At 41.9% G+C, this 16,224-nt stretch overlaps 1 protein-coding gene across 4 annotated transcripts in view; it reads left to right on the top strand.

Moving 5' to 3' along the window:
- The first annotated feature begins 3,402 nt into the window (after positions 1-3,402).
- Positions 3,403-16,224, top strand: part of ARAP2 (ArfGAP with RhoGAP domain, ankyrin repeat and PH domain 2) — a 183,982-nt gene continuing 171,160 nt past the window's right edge. For 2 of the 4 annotated variants that reach the window (XM_078068483.1, XM_078068484.1), the window contains exon 1: positions 3,403-3,499. The gene's annotated coding sequence lies outside the window, so the exon portion shown is untranslated. The remainder of the gene's footprint in view (positions 3,500-16,224) is intronic. The other 2 variants (XM_078068485.1, XM_078068482.1) reach the window with 1 other exon arrangement.

Here is a 16,224-nt window from a genome sequence, read left to right as displayed (position 1 = left end):
TGAACCTAGTTTTGAAGAATAATTGGAGTAAAGAGAATAGAACTAAATGTATTAAAGGACTACTATTTTCTAGGTGCCTTAGACAAGCAATCACATTAAATTCTCATAGGTATTATTATTCCCAGTTTACAGATGGGGAAATTGAGGCTCAAAAAATTTAATGAGTCTTTTCAAAACACCACAACCTACATGGTCAGGCTTCATTTTCAGAACAGGCCTTTTCAATTCCAGCACTGTGATTTCCCTAAAAGGCAATCCAGTGCAGAGGGTGGATCCTGGAGAAAACTGGGTTGGACTTCTCTTTTCTTTATTTCCTAATTGATGTAAATTACTCAACCTCTCTTTCTTAGGTTTCTTATCATGGGGATAATAACACTGTCTCTTTAAGGAGCCGTTGAGATAATTCAGTGAGCTTTTACAAGTTCTGGGAATAGCAGTTGACACCTCAGTGCTCTATGGGAGCTAGCCTCCATGATATAAGGAAAAGGGGGAGGAGGGAGAGAAGGGAGAAGGAGGAAGATTTCCGCTCTGTCAGATTACCTCCTCCAGAAGCAGAATGCATTCTGGGTAGGAGGGATAGGAGGAGCAAAGATACAAAATCTGGCAAGGGACCTAGCTATACCTGCTCTCTGACTAAAAATCGAGGAAATAAGGGTAGGACTAGGTCATTTCGGAATAAATCCAGCCTAGCTGGAAATTACTGGGAATATATATATTCAATGGCCTTGGCAGTAAACAGATATCATACCTCAGTTTTTATGAAGTTAATTTTCTTGTATACTTTGCTTCCTGAATGCCTCACTGTGAGGGCTGCTAAGTAATTTATCGTATATGAATACAGCCTAGATGTGTTCAATCTATACACTATTGACCACTTAACCTACGTCTTAATTAAGCCTATATTTATAAAATTGGAAAAAGAGTTCTAACTAATAGAGTTGTTTTATATCCACAACATGCATATTAGATGCTTGGCTGGAATCTGATATAATGAATGAGCAATTAACAAAAGAGTACTTTTGACAGATTTCCTCTATAGATACCTTTTATTTTCCTCCATACATAAAGGTTCTTAAAACCAGAATATATCTTAGAACCAATGTATACATTCAATGGGGGACCACTGTTTTTCTTTCACTTCCCAGGGCTATTCTTAAATCATTGGTGTGCCTTACAGCTCTTAACTTTATTTCCCTTCAGAGAAAACTGTAAATCCAGAGGTTGCATTGTATTTGCTACTACTGTATTCTCAAATTATCAAGCAGTAAGTGTTCAGTAACTTTTTTAAACAATAAATGACTGAATAGTAATCAAGGAACTAAGATACTGTTGCAAAGAGACACAAGGTCCCAATTAGTTTATAAAATCTACCAAGAGAAGTAACTTGAGGCCAAAGCAACGCTTGGCATTCTGAGACACATCATTATTAATGTAAGAATTTTTGTTCATTTATAACCTAACTTGCTCAGAAAAAGATTGATGATGGCTTACAAAAATAAAAATAAATGACAATTATGTGAGAACTCTTAGAAAGAAAACAAAAACCAAAAACCAGATTAAGACCCTAAAATGAAGCCAGGAAAGCCACATAAATACAATTCTACAGGAATACAAGGAAAAGGCAGTGCTTGAGGTTCAGAAAATGTCAAGAAAATTTTCTGGGTGAAACAGGGCTTGCTATGAAGTATTCAGTTTAAAAGACCTGGAGATTTGGTGTCTCTGGAGCTTGTTTTAGCTGCTTCAGAATCTTTCAGGCGGGAGGGTGCTTTTTGGTGGGAACTATTTTGGTGAAGATGACGCGTACCACGGGCCTGGACTCCTGGGAAGGCTTCTCCATGCTGGACCTCACCAATTATCTAATTTTTATAATAAGCTCACCACTTTCCCTAATTGCTTCACTTCTATCAACAGGTACAGTGGAAAGATAAGGATATTTCATCTTTCAAGGGAGAGAATTTCAGGTACAATCTGTGAAGAGATGTTTATTAAAGAAAAAATAAAGGGTTTGGCCTTTGAACTCACTGGCAAAAAAGTGGTATTAGGTACTGGGGGACGCACAGGGCATATTGGGTGGTATTTTTTGTTTGTTTTTTTTTGCAGAGTATCCCCTTTTCTTTTGCTGCCTCCGTATTATCACTTCCAAGAGCAGAATGTCAAGGTCCAACTCCAATGGGTGATGTCTTTCCAGGATCTAACAATCTCAGGTACCATCTGGACTGGGGCATGGTCATCCCTCCCCTCCAGGTGAAAAAGACAAGAAAGGGGAATTTAGAAAATCAGGGAGTAGTTTGTGTTCCTCAGGGTTAAGAGTTCTGATCTAAATCGAAAATCACCTCCACCCCTTAAAGTTGTGTGGGCCTGGCCAAGTTGCTCTGCCCCTCCGACACTTCAACTGGAAAACGGAAATATTAATCCCTTCCTTACAGACACCTTTTGAAGGAGAATCCTACTAGGCTCAGCCTAATCTGCACCGGGCTTGGTAGACAGATTCCTGGGCCCATTGAATGCAACATTACCAAGAAGCAGCCTGGGAAAACCAGCGCCCTGGATGAGTCTTCAGTTTGGGAAACGCTGAGGTAACGAGGAAAGTACTTAGAGGAATACTAACAATCAGTGGTGGTGAGGTTCCGCCCATTTGACAAGCAGCCCCTCCGTCAGTGCGCACCGACAAAGCGCCTGGCGTGCAGGGGCCGGGAAGGGTCACCCGCATCTCCGTCCTGGGAGGGTAATGCCCTCGCCGATCTCCGCTCCCGGACGCGCCCTCGCAGGTATCCCAGCCCCGCCGGCCGGGGAGCCTCGGGGCCGAGGTGCGCCAGGGGGCGAGGGTGCCAGGCGCGGCCAAGTCGCGGCGGACTGAGTCAGCCGCCCAGCTATGCTGCGGAACCAGGGCGGCCAGCTTGGCCGCCCCCGCCGCTGAGCCCGGGCTGCCCCCGCGCCGGGCGCTGGCTGCCCGCCCCCGCGGGCGGAGAGGAAGCGGCCGAGGCGCGGCGCGAGAGCACCTGGGCAGGCGCCGGCGGCGGGCGCGGCGCTTCCGGAGCTGCGCGCGGGCTCGCGTTCCCCGCGCTCCCCGCCTCCAGGTGCGGCGGCCGCGGCGCGCCCGCCCGTGTGACAGCGCCGCCCGCGCGGCCGCCGCCCGGCAGCAGACGCGGTGCGGGCAGCCGGCGTGGACCGGGGAGGAGGAGGCCCCGCGCCTGGGGCCGACGGGTGAGGACCGAGCGAACCGGGCAGGGAGAGACGCCGGGGCTTCCCCGCCCGCCTTGCCTTTCCCAGCTCGGCTGCCCGCGCGCCAGGCGAGTACCGGGGGCCGCGGGTGGGTTGGGCGGCGAGGCCGGGGCGGGGCGGGACGGGGGGTTGGGGGGGGCGGGAGGGCCGTCTCAGGCTGGGCCGGGGCTTTTCGGCACTTTCCGGGTAAATTTCCAGAGCGCAAAGTGCTTGGCTCTGGTTCTGCCCCTTGTATTTCGCTCCCGCGTGTGGGCGTCTAAAAGGAAACCAGAAGCGGGTAAGTGATATAAAAACTCCTTACTAATGTGATTTGACCCGAGGGTGGGAGGGTGAGAATCCGCACAGACAACTAGGCACCTCCTCCAGCACCCCGCACCCCCAAATAAAAAGAAGCTGCCCTTTAGCGAGTTTCAGGCACCACGTTATTTACTCGGTAGAGATAATGAGTTTGCTCGGATCTCTGTGCTCCCCCGCACCCTGCTTGTTACACACTTTAAGAGGACAGGCTTGTTAATTAACTTTAATCACAGTCATTTGGCCTCCACCTGCCTGAACCCAGCACCGTACACGGGGACCTGTCGGCAGTGAGTTTATTACTTGATCTTTCTCATTTTGTTTTGGAGACAAGTCTCTTGGAATGGGTGTCCATCTCATTTAGTGTAGTAAGTTCGCCCAGGCTTGTTTTCTTAAACACTTTCCTCACCTCCTTTCGGCGATCTGGAGTTATTTTGATTTGGGGGAAGGCTTCGTGAAATTATATTGTGAACTGTATGCTTTGATAATTAGAGGAAAAAATAGAATCATGACATTTTAGGCTTTTGCAAGTTTGCGTAGTGATAGGAACATTTTTTTTTTTTTTTTTGAAAGGTTGTCCTTGAAGTAGGCTGCTTGGTGGAGTATATCTTTCTGGTTATAAAAAAAAGCGTATTGAAAAAGAAACTATTTTTAAAAGTACATTTAATCGGATGTCATTGTGATTACCAATAATAGTATTGTACTTAGGACAAGCTCAGTATTGATTTCCCCCGCACTTAAGCACTCTACACCGCATGAGCTTATGGAACTTTGCCCATAAGTAATTGGAAGATGAAGTTATGGTAGTTTTAAAAAGAAAGCTAACTTTTTAAAGGGGGGGAACCCCTCTAAACCTTTAGTTATGACTTTCATGCACTTACAAGAGAAATACTGAGGGAAAATTCTCATGACATGACACTGTTTAACAATGTTTAAAAAAGAAAGAAAAGAGTAAAATGGGTCATGGAACTAAGCTGGAGCCTACAGTGGAAATGCCTCCCTGGCTTCTTTTTAAACATATATTTAACAGATAGACATTTAAAGTGGGTGTTAACCCCAAGAGTGTTTTATATAGATTTGGTTTGTTAGTACTCAAAGATTTATTTATTTTTTTATTTTTTATTTTTATTTTTTTTAAATTTTATTTATTTATTTGAGAGAGAGAATGAGAGAGAGAGAGCATGAGAGGGGGGAGGGTCAGAGGGAGAAGCAGACTCCCCGCCGAGCAGGGAGCCCGATGTGGGACTCGATCCCGGGACTCCAGGATCATGACCTGAGCTGAAGGCAGTCGCTTAACCAACTGAGCCACCCAGGTGCCCCACTCAAAGATTTATTTAAATTAAAATGTATCTAGGGGGTAAGTCAGTTGACTTGTTAAAACTTATTTATGTTGGTGCGTGTTTGTATTTTTTCTGTCCTCTCTAAACCTGTCAGATTTTATATGGGTTGTCCACGAGAGGAAAGTTGATTGTGTGTGTGTGTGTATATATATATATATTTTTGCTGATGGTATATTTAAAGATAAACTCTTAATCATCTAATATCACTACAAGTTTCTAGCAGTGAAAGACTTGTAGATATTCAATTAATACTTTCCAATTCAACTACTCTTACTGTGGTTAAGTAGGACTCCTATTACAGTGAATTGCAATTTTTTAAAAAGATTTTTTAAAAAATTTATTTGAGAGAGAGAGAGAGAGCATGTGGAGGGGGCGGGGGGGTGGGGTTGGGGGAAGGGGGATGGGCAGAGGGAGAGGAACAAGTAGACCCCCCCCAAGCAGTATGATAAGGGGCTCCATTCCAGGCCCCTGGGATCACAGCCTGAGCAGAAGGCAGACGCTCAACAGACTGAGCCACCTTTGTGCCCATGAATTACAATTTTCTTGGAAACTTTTACATTAGTACTATGGAACTATGAAGTTTTAAAAACCCCAGAACTCCGAATTCTAGACTTCATGATATCCAAGAAGTGTTTTGTTTTTTGTTTTTAATTTCTATCCCACCTTCCTGCAACTTTGAGGAAGTTTGGTGAAAGATGTTTTGAAATTGCCAAGTGTTATGATGGTCTTTGCTTTCATAGCTTTCTTTTAACAAGAGTTGTTTTTTTTTTCTCATTTATTTATAGACTCATTTATTGGATCCAATCTTGGCACTTACTAAATTGAGGAATTTTTGGAATTTTCTGTAAAATATTAATTATGTAGAGAACTTTTTATTAATGTTGGAAATATTTTTAAAAAAAATTTTTTATTATGTTAATCACCAACTTCACATCATTAGTTTTTTATGTAGTGTTCCATGATGCATTGTTTGTGTGTAACACCCAGTGCTCCATGCAGAACGTGCCCTCTTTAATACCCATCACCAGGCTAACCCATCCTCCCACCACCCCCTTCCAGAACCCTCAGTTTGTTTTTCAGAGTCCATCGTCTCTCATGGTTTGTCTCCCCCTCCAACTCCCCCCCCCCCCATTTCTTAGCTTTGACCAAATGTGAATTGATGAGAGATTAAAAGCTATGAGATGTCTTTTTAAGCTTTACTGTGAAGTCCTGGACCCCGGTAGTTTGTCATTTTAGGTTTTTTTCCTTTTTTTAATAGTATTGGCCGGATTAAACATATAATGATGGTTAAACCATTTTGCTCGCTTATTTCCTTATTTGAAGTTGTAGTCAATGGTATTCTCTTTATAAGATCTTTTCTAGTATAAGTATAAGCATATTTGTTTACCCATGCTATGGAGGAAAAAAAGGAATCCTCATCTGGCTTGGGTAGTCATTTTGAGCAGCTTCAAGGGTAAAAAGTACTAGTAAAGAGGTGGGAGGAATTTTGTATGTTTTACCATTTGTGTACAAAGGTAGATGGGTAGCTGAGGGCATACTCAGGGAAGGACTAAGGTGGTGGTGAACATGCCCTCATGTTTCTCATAAAAATGGGAGGCACAAAGGGACTCTCTACAGGTTATATTACATAGCTTTAGGAAAAGGAAAGAATGATTAATCAATTTGAAGTTGGAGAGATGATCAGGAAAGAGCAGAAGAGAAGTGTGGTCTGCATGCTGATTATCAGGTGACTTAGGCTCTGGAGGTGGTGATGATAACGGTCATTGCCAAGTCTCTTTCACAGTATCCTGATGAAGTTTGGAATCTTTAGACTGCTATTCAAGGCCCTTCATAGCCAATTCCACCTTCCTTTTCTGGCCTCACCTTTCCTTACTTCTTGAACATTAAGTTGGCTCCAGCTCTTCTCATCTCCTTGCTGTTATTACCGGAAGACATCTCCCTCTGTGCCCCCTTTATGGCATTTCTTCTGCTTCGGATAGTGCTGCCTGTATCTACGTTTCTTCCTACTCATCTTCATATTCCCTTGCCTAGCCCCTTCACGGATCACTCCATTCTCAAACCTCTGAAGGGCTGCATACTTCACTTACCTTCATGGAATTAATTTGAGATTTTTAGAGTTCCCTGGCACTCATGAAAGATGATGGTTCTACTTCTCTATGTAATTAACAATAAAGCAATATTCAAAATGTAAGCCATGTGAGGGGCGCCTGGGTGGCTCAATTGGTTAAGTGACTACCTTCAGCTCAGGTCATGATCCTGGAGTCCTGGGATCGAGTCCTGCATCGGGCTCCCTGCTGTCAACAGGGAGTCAGCTTCTCCCTCTGACCCTCCCCCCTCATGCTCTCTCTCTATCTCATTCTCTCTCTCAAATAAATAAATAAAATCTTTTTTTAAAAAAAAATGTAAGCCATGTGAAAGTCAAAGTCACAAAATTAGATTTTTCTTATTACTATTTAAGCGCTTTTTGGGGGTATATCAGAGTGTTCCAATTTCAGTATTCCTTCTTTACTGGCGCTTAACTGAGGGGTAAAGAAATGATTGTTTGCATGTGTGCTATTTTCCTTTGCTTATAGATCTTTCTATACTCCTTTAGATTTTTAAACTCTTTGAGAGAAGACATTGCATCTTCACTTTCTTTGTGGCACTTGACACTGTTCTCAGATGAGGTAATAGGTGCTGTAATCTTGAACTGCAAATATTTCCCGCTATTACTACTCTTGGAGAGAGTAGTGTTCCTCAAATATTTATTGAATGAATAAATATAAGTAAATGAGTCAGGAAGTTGGGAGACATTTGCTGAGATACCCTCTTTTCTTAAGAAAAAGAGACTTTGACAATAATGGAACCAATAGGAGTAAGATCCCAAATTCAGCTGGAAAAGAGGTCAGGGTGCTATTTATAAATGCAAAGAGAGGAAGTTCACAGTAGGCTATTTTGAAACATCTGGTTGTTAGTCTAAAAATGTGTCTCAAATTCAGAGAAATGGTAGGGTATACATTTATACTAAAATTTTAGAATTAAAATATAATGTATAATAAAGTGCACATAAGTGTAAATCTTAAAATCTTCATGTTGAACTACAATATCATGCTAGTTTTGACCTGAGTAAATTAAAGCTATGTTCAGTGTAGCATGAAATGGAAGAGAATCCTGAAGAATGTGTGCTCATGTTCTTGTCAAGATACCTAAGTGGTCCAGTTCTCCTCTTCAGGCTGCACTGGGCAGAAGCAGCTGCCCCACTAGGGAGCCACAGGTGGGAGATCTCCACAATGATGCAGGCTTTGGCTTAATTCCTTTTTACTGTCCCCACTTTCGTTCTTGTAGAAGCGCAGCAAGGTGAAACCTGTCTGGTTGCTCAAGAATTATGGCTCTCCTTCAAAGATCTGTGAATTAGAACTGAAAACAAGTTTCAAACGTTAGCCAGTTAACTTAAAAATCTAGATGGACAGCTTGAAAGAGAAAGATTTACTGAAGCTAGGGAGATTATCAAGCACTTAACTATTGAGATTATTATCTAAAATACCTAAACCTAGGTACTACTTAACCTACTAGTAACTTCTCATAGTAAGTCAGTGAATTATCACTCCTAGCCTTCGCTGGATGTGGAAATGGATATTAAGTTCTAGATTTTGAAAGAGTTGTATTTTTCAAATTGCACAGTAAATAATCAAAATATAACTTAAAACAATCCTTTCTCCTTGATCCAGGCTGCAGAATGCTTTTGCCCAGGCTTTAGCTATTTTCAGCTCAAACCTTTCCATCCGGCAGACACTAATTAAATGCTGATTGCTCGCCAGGGACTGTTGTAAGATCTTTATGCATATTTACTCATTTCATCCTTGAAACAGGCACTATTGTCACTACTCCTTACAGATGACAGTGGTGAGGCGCAGAAAAATAAAGGAACTTTGCCAAGGTCATGCAGCTAGCACATGGCAGAGCTGGGATCACTGGTAATCCCCGAGCTCTGTGTCCCAAGTCTAGTCTTCAGGTAAAGTCCTCATTCGCACTAATCTAACCACAGCTCTATATTATTAAATTAATAAAACTATGTTTACTGCTGTGTTTGGTGCATTGTAGGCTTATTAGAAGAATAATTTACAGTGCTAATTTAAAGGCATGTAATTTTACTAGGCAGGCAGAGGAATACCAGTCAAACCAAGTGCAGCAATACAGTATATGACCAAGTCCAACATTGTTACAAGTGAGTGAATAATAATAGCCAACATTGATTGCACATTTGCAGTTTATGTGAGGTACTATTCCATGTACCTTACAAATTTTACTTGTTGAATCCTAACAAATTCTATCAATATGAGGTATATCATCCTCATTTTACAGATGAGGAAACTGAGCTTCAGGGAAATTAAATAACTTAGTAAAATACACAGTTAATAAATGGGGAAGGCTGATTTGGAATTCTAGTACTCTGACTCCAGAGCGCTGTGCTCCTGCCTGGGTGGAAGCATGGACAGAATAGGTAGGGAAGACTCATGGATGTGGTGGTCCCCAGTTGTAAGATTTGAATTGGCCTCTAAAGGAAAGTAAAAAAAGTCCCAAGTATGTACAGGAAGTTCAGTTTGAATAAAAGCTGAGAAGCTGGCCCAGACCTTCTAGTCTGTCTCCCTAGCTCCTCGTTGTGGTACACAAAACAGAACAAAACACATCACGTAACATAAAGTATGCCATCTCCACTATTCGAGGGCATAGTTGGGTAGTTAGTATATTTACATTGTTGTGAACTAGATCTGCAGAACGTTTTCGTCTTGTAGAACTGAAACTCCACACCCATGAAACAACTGCCCTCCTCTGCCAGCCCATTCTACTTTCTATGAATTGTCCTACTTTAGATACCTCACAGAAGTGGAATCCTGCAGCATTTGTCTTTTTGTGACTGCCTCATTTCACTTAGCATAATGTCCTCAAGGTTTATCCATGTGGTAGAATATTGCTGAACTTCCTTTTTATGGCTGCATAGTATTCAGTTGTCTGTGTACATAACATTTTGTTTCTTATATGTCAGTGAATATTTGGGTTGCTTACACTTCTTTTGCATCACATTTAAAGTTAAACCTTTAAGACCCTCGTCTAGTACCTTCTGGAACAATACTTCAGTACTTTCTATTCTAGTCAAGCTGCGTTTGTTTTTGCTTTTACCGTCACTATTGACTTCTGGGCAGTGACTACTTACTTCGGTTATATTTGATTATTTGATTTTTTAAAATATTTTGTTTATTTATTTGACAGAGAGAGACACAGTGAGAGAGGGAACACAAGCAGGGGGAGTAGGAGAGGGAGAAACAGGCTTCCCCCTGAGCAGGGAGCCCGATGTGGGGCTCGATCCCAGGACCCGGGGATCATGACCTGAGCCGAAGGCAGACGCTTAACGACTGAGCCACCCAGGTGCCCCTGATTATTCGATTTTGACTTCATACTTTGGTAGTATATAGTGCCATAGTAGCTGTTTTCTGAAATGATAGATGCAAAATAAGTTTTAATCAGCTAAATTTTAAGTTACCATTGCTTTATACAGTAATTTCAAAGATTTTTTTGTCATTTTGTCTCAAATATCACCCTAAGCAAAGGTAAATTAATGTAGGCTTCCATTTGTAACCACTTTCATGGACACATATACTCACAAACTGAAAAGGTATGTAACACTTGAGCTTACAAGACATGGTATATTGAAACAGGATTTCCCCAGTGACTGTAAGTGCTTATGCATAGCTGGAGAGTCAAAGGAGAGGGAAAATATCTTCGTATTGGTACCATTCTGTTGTTAAATCAGTTACGTGACTGTTTGGGGGCATGATGGTTAACAGCACAGGGCATGGAGTCTGACCCTTCGAATTCTGGAAGCTATCTGCTGTTTATCTGCTGTGTGGCTTCGAGCGTGGGACTTTCCTCCCCGGGCAGCTTTGAGGATTAAATGAGATCCTACACAGGTGGTTTGCAAACATCTGCAGATACTGGCTATTATTAGCGTGTACGTCTGGGGGAGAATGAACGAGGATGGCAGTGTTTTCATGGGTGGGGAGGAGTAGCGGTCAAGGTAGAGAACATGGCAGTGAAGGTCAGGGCCTGAGGGTGACCACAGTTAAGACAGATGGCTAGATTGGGGGAACTGGGCTTCCTGTAAGGGGTTTGGTGGAGGTAGTGTTGCCGCAAGCAAAGTATGTGAATGGGCGGTAGAAGAGAGGGACGCTAAACAGCCGGTTTTACAGTATTTTTGGCAGCTAAGCACTCAGGCTAGAAAACTAAGTTAGGATTTTTGACTTTTGACCCTTTGCAATCTATTCTATACTATGGGATGGAGTATTGTGACAACAAGCATATTTTCTCTAAACCACTTCCTCTTCTACATGGTTGTGGGGGAACAGTCAAATATCATCTTTATGAATACTTGGAGTTGACATCTTGGTATTAAACATGAGTTAGCTTGATATGCAAAAACCATGATATGTATTTCTTGTTGACTATATTGTGTGTTGAAGCAATGATGGAATTCTGTGAAGACCTGTGGCCTGAACTAACTAGCTCATGTGTGTTATCCATATGGAGCTCCCTGTTTTTTTAAGGGATTAGCTATTTCTCCATAGTAAGTTTATTCTCAACTTGAAGTCAGGGACACATCCCTTATCATCTATAGTGTCAGTCATCCTCTGGGGGTAACTGATTAGTTGTAGAGATTTAGAGGAATAAAAATTGTGAGGTTTCTACCTTGGGGATCATTGCATGGTGTCATAAATCAATTTTCCTATTTACTGGTACCATTCAATCATTATGACCAGCAAAAGCATTTTTTTTTTTCCCACACATTTCCGGGTTTCCCCTGGGAGATAGTTCCACTCCATTGGGAACCACTGTTCTGGTATACAGTAAACTCTCATTGTTCTTCAAATCAGTAAGAGTTGTATCGATAACCTTGAAAGTTTCATTATTCGTGTGGCAGCCTAATTTCTTTTTATTTGGTAGGTATTTTGTAAGGTTCCTTTTGGTTTTGTGATCCTGTGATGGTTAAACCTATTTTGACACATTTGCAGTTTCTAAATATTCTAAGGTTATGTTTCTGATTTTTAAAAAGGTGTGCTTTAAAAAATGGGTTAAAATTATGACTGAATTCAATTGTATGGTGCTACTTTTTTCCCTTCCATAAGATATGAGAGTTAGGCAAATGGGATTCCAGGAGTTGTCAGCACTGAGTACTTTAATGACTTCATGGTTTTCAAGAAGTGGCCCATGGTTTTCAGTTGTTTCTTTCCTAGCTCAACTAGGGGATGTGACCAAGGTCCACTGGTAGTGGGTGGAGGGATGGGTGGTGGGAGTGGCTCACTGTGGTGGTTTACCTTACTTGAGGCATTGGGAAAGAGAAAGCTGTCCCAACCCATGAGTTTTTAAAAGCCCCACAGGTGGGTTGGAATGCTTCCAGCTGCTTCTGCTAACCCCCAACTCCTAATTTGAAGATCTCTTTTAGTGGTTAGATGGATTGGAGAAGTCTGTATGTGAATCCTGTGTCTGCTCTTGGCAAATTTGGTGACCTAGACAAACAAGCTTTAACATTGTGTGTGTTTTACACTTTCCGTTTTAAATCATCTGAAGGCTGGGAAGAAGTCATTCAGCAAACATTTATTGAGCACCTGCTGTATGCCTGACCGTGTTCAAACATAAAGGCTAGAGCAGTGAACAGTACACAAGATCTCTGCCCTCTTGGAACAGTCCACAGATACTAGGTTGTAACAAAGCCATAAGACAGAGTAAGAGTAAGGAATAGTGAGGCACCAGGCCACTGGCATGCATGGGAGGGAGTAGGGAAGGCCTCTCTGAAGTGGCCACATTTGAACAGAGACCTGCTAAAGTGATGGAGTGAGCCATGGGTGTTATGTTGGGAAGGCAGATTTGAAGGAGATGTGAGGGTGAGAAGTGACCTCATGAGGTGGGAATAAAACTGAGGCCAACTTGGTGGCATTTGAGTGATGGCGTAGACAGCCAGGGAATATGAAGTTGGAAAGTCCCAAGGAGTGATGTGGTGTGACTTTTGTTGTAAAATGAATCCTTCTGGCTGCTCTAGTGAGACTATACTATGTGTATATGGGGGTGGGGGGCCGGACAGAATCAGGGATATGAGTCAGAAAGCTATTATAGTGGTCTGAGATGGACAAGATGGTGGCCTGGATGAGGCTGTGAGCAGAAGTGGTGAGAAGTAGTTGGTTCAGGATGGAGTTTCAAGGTTGAGCTCAATAAGATAATAAGATAATGTGTTATTAAGTGATATCCAAGCCAGGCATGGAGCAGGGAGTCCTAAATATTACTTCCCTTTTACTTCTTCTTGAAAAGTGGTCAGGATAGGATGGGGAAATGTATAACCACATCTGTAATGCCAACTATTTGTACGTTCTCTAAACATGTGCCACATATACATTGTGCACTATGTTTATAAACAATTTGGCATTTATTGGGCAGCTTATATGGGCTGGTCATCGTCTTGGCAGAGTTATTAGTTTATTATGGGATAATAAAAAATCATTATAATGGCAAGCACTTAACATTTCTGTGTGCAGTTGGTTTTCTAGATACTTCACAACAGCCATATGAAATAGGTATTATTATTCTATTTTCCTGATGAGGGGAAACCGAGGCCCAAAAAGGTTAAATACTTGTTCAGGCTCACAAAACTAGCAAGTAGAGGAACTGGGATTTGACTCAGTGTGTCCAGCTCCAAAATCTTGGTTTTGTACTGCACTGTCCCACTTCTGTAGGTTACTATGGAATGAATGGAATATGATTAAATGCTCTTAAGTAGTAAATGCCGTAGGAATACAGAGAAGAGAGTTTTTTTGTTCAATAGAGACCTTGTAAAGGAAGTGGCATTTGAGTTAGACTTCAAAGAATGGGGAAGATTTTAGCTGTGGGGAGATGATGATAGGGATGGAAATAAATAAATATAATGGTGGAAGTGTATGTCTACTAAGCACTTAACATGTACTAAGCACTGTTTTAACACTTCATCAGGACGGAGGTACCTTTGAGTGTTTCCATTTTATGGGTAAGGAAACAGACACGCAGACATATGCCTGTGTTTACACTGCAAGGAAGTGGAGAAGGTGGGGTTTGCGCCCGATACCAGACTGAGGGGCAGTTGTGTTAAGAGGGGCATTCCATCCTAGGGGAGGAGAGTGATGTGCTTAGGCTCAGGTGGGATGGTATAAAGTATATTCGGTGAATGTGAGGAATTTAAAACTGGAAAATTTTCTTGCACATCCCCAGTCATCTTTGGGGTGTGTTACAAGTACAAAGTTCTGGGCTTATTACCAGCCATTGTTGCTGGTCAGAAGATCCACAGACCAGTGTCGTGGAGAGCCACTGGGCCAGGGCATAGCATGCGTGCCCCTGTGCCCAGGTGGAGGCCAGAATATAGAAGGCTTTGATATCATTTTAAGGAGTGTACACATGGTAGCCTTTGATAGAATGGGCATGTCCATCTCTTTGCATCTGACGTGCATATGGGGTAGAAGCCTCTGCAGAAAGAACTGGATCTGTGAACACCCTTGAGTGGTCAGACAGTTAAAAAGTCTGGTGATTGGAGGATGGAGCTGACAAAAGCAGAGAGGATGATGGTAGGGCCTGTGGAAGGAACCCTCTTCCAAATCTTGAAAAGGAATCAAGTTCATGTTCAGCATGTGGAATGATAGTAGAGAGATGGTTTTGGGTATTTGGTGTATCCATCCTTGATTGAGCCACCCAGGACGTGTATGTGTATACTCCAAGGGAAGGAAAGGGAGTTGTGTATAAAACATAAACGCACACACACCGCAGAACTAACTCTCAACCACTTCTATCCCTTCCATCCTCTGCTGTCTCTTAAACATGTCCCAAGCACTTTGCAGAGTTCTAGGATTCCAGTTATACATGTGTATGAAGAAAGGAGGGGTCCATTGTATTTTAAGAGGTTGAAAGGAAGCCTTCACGGAGGAGGTAATACCAGCCTGCCTATTCAAAATTTTAAATTGTGCATAGGATTTTCCAAAATGTTCAGATTTGCAGGCAGATGGAGCATATGCCAGAGGTGTGGGGCTATTAAACAGTTTGTTGCCTCAGGAATGATAATTAACAATAATGAGCTAAAGTGAACAACGAGGCTGGTAGCATGTTTGGCATGGTTGAAATTGAGACTGGAGCTGGTACACAGGAACACCTACCTTGCGGTAAATAATGGGAGGTATGGTATCTGGCACATAATTGCTGTTTACATCAGTAGTAGCTGCTATTATTGTTATTATTAGACTGAGACCGGACTGTGGTAGGACACGGTAACAAGCTTAGACTTTATCCTGTTGAGGATGCGGAGGGATGTGCTAAATTTGGATTTTCAGTAGCTCACTGATACACGGAGGCTGGGCTGAGGGATTTGTTTAGAAACTGTTATAATCTATAATTTATAACTGTTATAGGCAAGAGATCTAATGAGCATCTGAACCATGGCAGGGGCAGTGAAGACAGAGGAGTGTATTAGTCAGTTTGGGTTGCTGCAACAAAATACCACACACTGTTTGGCTTAAAAAAAAAACAAAAAAAACCACGTTTTTTTTCCCTCACATTTCAGGAGATGGGGAAGTCCAAGATCAGGGTGTTAGCCAGTTTGGCAATAGTTATTTCCATTTGTGATGTGCAAAAAAAAAAAAAAAAAAAAGATAATGTATTTATAAAATAATTGTGTAGAGCAAGAGTGGTATATTTGAGCATTAGTTTTGTATATAGTGTTGAGGTTTAGCTTTCTACTTTTTTTGTCCTGACATTTTGTCATTTTGAGTGTGACAGCGGGATACCTTGTTGTCGACGTCATTTCCTGCCGTGCATCTCTTGTTCGTATCTTTATTTCTCTCCTTCTGCAGTGCTGCCTGAGTACAGTATGTGCTTTCCCTTTTTTCACATACCTGTGTGTCCGTGTTTGCTGATATTTTTAAGTAGTCGAGGCAGTAGCTTTTGGGTCACTGGAGAGAAGACATGCAGTGTCTGAGTTGTGCCTTTTGGTTGGAGAGCTATTTTGATTTGTGATTTCCAGAGATAGTGCATCAACACTTGTTCAGATCAATTTGCCTAGGTGGGGCGTGTCTCCTTTTGTTATTTCAGCATATGTTATGCATGTTCTGTACTTTTTTCTTCTTATTGAAGCATAATATCCAGAAACGTGCACATATTCTACATTTATATGACTGAACCCAGTCGTATAAACAGCACCTAGATGAATTGACTTTTTAAAAAATTTAAGGATGTTGTTTGGGAGAAAAATGAACATACGTGAATCTGCTGCTTATAAAGGAAAATGTGATCTTTAAACTTCCTTTTCCTTTCATATTAATTTATTTCCTAT

The sequence above is a fragment of the Halichoerus grypus genome, chromosome 3, assembly GCF_964656455.1.
Source record: "Halichoerus grypus chromosome 3, mHalGry1.hap1.1, whole genome shotgun sequence".
Classification (NCBI taxonomy): domain Eukaryota; kingdom Metazoa; phylum Chordata; class Mammalia; order Carnivora; family Phocidae; genus Halichoerus; species Halichoerus grypus.
Note: the sequence above shows the minus strand (reverse complement) of the source record. Positions and strands in the feature narration are given on the sequence as shown.